The following is a 3,057-nucleotide window of genomic DNA, read 5'->3' as shown; positions in this document are numbered from 1 at the left end:
CTGTCGAAGCACCTCAGGCGCGCGTGAAGTGCACGCGATCTGGCAGGGTCGATGTGTCTCGCCAGTGCATTGTGGGACAGGAACTCGCGTTTGGCTTGGCATTTTTCTCCTTTTTTTTTTTTTTGTTCAGTGTGACAAACTTCATGAAGCTGTCTTAAATGTGACAAACTTCTCTAAGTTGTCGTAAAGAAAGTATAGCTAAAACACTTTTGGCTTAACCTTGTTTCAGAGAAGATTGTGAGATGTATCGGTGCACCTGAAAGGAGTCCCCATCGGCGCAGCTGACCAAAAGTCATCTATCACTTTCTGTTTTCTGTTTGTTTGTTTTTTTATTTTATTTATTATCATTTTTGTTTTGTTTTGTTTTTTTAGTCTTCCACTCAGCAGAAGTGTTCTACTAAATGACTTTTGATCAACTCTATTTACAATTCTGTTTAATTTGGATGAGCTCTCTTTGTAGGTTCCAGACTTTTGCGCATGTGATTACAGCATTTATTTTTATACCTGTATTTTCATTTTGTCATACGTAGACGTACGCACACACAATTTTTTTTAAGGCAGATGGAACTGTTTTGGTTGGATAGGTCTGAAAATTTCTGCTCCTTTTTGGCAAAGTTTGATTGGCTGAAAAAATTATTACTATATTCATAAAAACTCTCCTAAGAACTTATAAAACCGGTTGTTGTAATAACTAGCAGCCACTTCTAGCAGCTAATATACAGCCACTAGACCGTGAAAGCAAAAAAATAATTGCTAGCTTGATGGGTGGGAGAAAGGTGTCTACTTCTCCTAGGAACTTACCTGGGGGATATTTGTTTCTCCCCAGTCTAGACGGTAACCGAGCTTTCTAGTCTACGTGTTGACAAAATCCTAATTCTTTCGAGGCTAGAAATAGCCTTTCCATTTTTCTCACGCTTGGGCCCACGACCGGCAGGTGAAAGAGTGAACTTTTTGTTGCATAAACATTCAGAACAAACACAGCAACGGACAGACGACAGGTGTCTCAGTGAGAGTCAAGCAAGCTCGGCGGAAGGGAAAGGTGTCGAAGGTCACACAGGTTGATAAGGTCGGAGGGTTGGAACGAGCTCTCTCCGTGATCGTCTGCTTCTCAAAAAAAAAAAAAGAGAGAAGAAAGCTTGGAGAGGTGAGGACACAGAGCGACGTACACAGACGTCCATCTCAGTGAGGGTGTAAAATAGGGTGGGGCACTTCATTAACATTCAACAGAATAAAAGTACAGACAGGAGTGCAGGAAGAATATAATATCGCATTGTTTCTCAGGTTTCACTCTGTTTAAACATGCACTCGGGGCTTCCTCGTTGTGGAATATTAACAAATAAACTATCCACATTCCGCGGGAACATTTATGTGTACAAGGACCGCGAAAACATTTTGATGTTCAGAAGCAAGAGATCAGGCTTTAGACTAACAACATTAACAACAACAAAAATTAATAAAGTACTTCCACAAATTTTGTTTCAGGCAAGGTCTCTACTCAGAAGTGTTAATTGCTATAAAATTCCGCCTTTTCTCATTTAAGTTCGCTTGTTACCTCAGTAGGGACAAATCGACATTAGTTGTTGAAATTATCTTCCTAGGAATGGACTGAGTAGCTTTTTTCCAGTTACAGTCAACCAATCTAGGATGTGAAATATCAATCTTAACAGGAATAAAATTAATGTTATTACTGTTTTTATTCTTCATTTTCACAACCCATAGAAAAGGTGTACTCAAAATATGTATTTTGTGCGCCATCTGTATATGTTTATACTTGTACACATGCTGTATATATGCCTATGCATGCCATGCATACATGTTTATACTTGTACGCATGTTGTATTTATGCTATATGCTCCATTGCATACACTTGCTGTATACATGCTGGGTGCATGTTGTAGGTGTTCTATATATGTGCTATCTATATTTAGTATACGTGTATGTGTGATATATATACATACAGTATTAGTGTTGTGTACATTCTGCGTACTGTGTATTGTGTACATATGCTGTATTTATGCATGCTGTATAAATGTTGTCTGCATGTTTTATACCTGCTTTACATGTAATGTCCCGCATGCAGAGCTAGGTATACCGTTTCCTTGACACCACTAAGCAAAAAAAACATTTATTGTCGAAGCTAACCATTAACCTTGGATGACTTTTGCTTGCAAGAATACTCCGCTGTAGAAAAGCTATGTAAATAAATAAAAAAGGCATCTTAACTACAATGTCCTGTCACTCTCGCGAGTGTTGGCGAGAGTTCATTACAGTGTAAAATGCGCCATGCAGCCTGTAGGTGGCGTGCACAACCACTTGTCGCTGTCGTCGTCGTTGTCGGGGCGGGTGCGTGGTCCCGTGTGACACAGTGGTGTGTCACGGTGTCATCTTACTCTCACCTGCCGGGCCTGCTGTGCACGACAGTCGCTCTCTGCACGCGCAAAAGCGGAAGTAGCGGATTCCTAGGTCCTCGTGTGGTGTACTAACGAGGGATTCGTCAAAGCAGTCAATACATAGAACTGATGGCGTGCAGGAGACCGGCTGGGCCCAGGTGCACGACGAGGCGTTAAGCGCTTGCTGGCTGATTAACCTTGATGTTAACAAATAATATATGTTATAGATATTTTAGGTGACAGCTAATTGCTAGCCAGCTTAAATTGCAGGAAATGATTGAACCACTCCCTTACAAGGAATATCATCAGCTCAACATCTCAGAAAGGCAAGGATTAAGCAAGTCTGCAGCCTGATTGTCATAGACAGAAGGATGTGTCCGTTATCTGGAACAAACTGCTTTTTGACCTCGTGGTTAGTGCCTTCAATATTTTCATCTCCTCTTTTGTCGTTGACTTCAGTTGAAGTCCCGTCAAAACTGGGAAGTGGCTCACTGGCCAACTAGTACTGAGTAATCATAGCGAAAAGGAACAGTATTCCACACACACACAAGCAGGCATGCACACAGATCAGATCGCACTCTTTCTCCCTCTGTGTGTGTGAAGGTAAAAACTGCAACTTACGAGTTACATAAAATCTAGACAACGGGTTAAAAGACATAAAGAAATA

This window comes from Pomacea canaliculata, linkage group LG5, assembly GCF_003073045.1.
Source record: "Pomacea canaliculata isolate SZHN2017 linkage group LG5, ASM307304v1, whole genome shotgun sequence".
NCBI classification, from domain to species: domain Eukaryota; kingdom Metazoa; phylum Mollusca; class Gastropoda; order Architaenioglossa; family Ampullariidae; genus Pomacea; species Pomacea canaliculata.
This window is presented reverse-complemented; position numbering follows the sequence as displayed.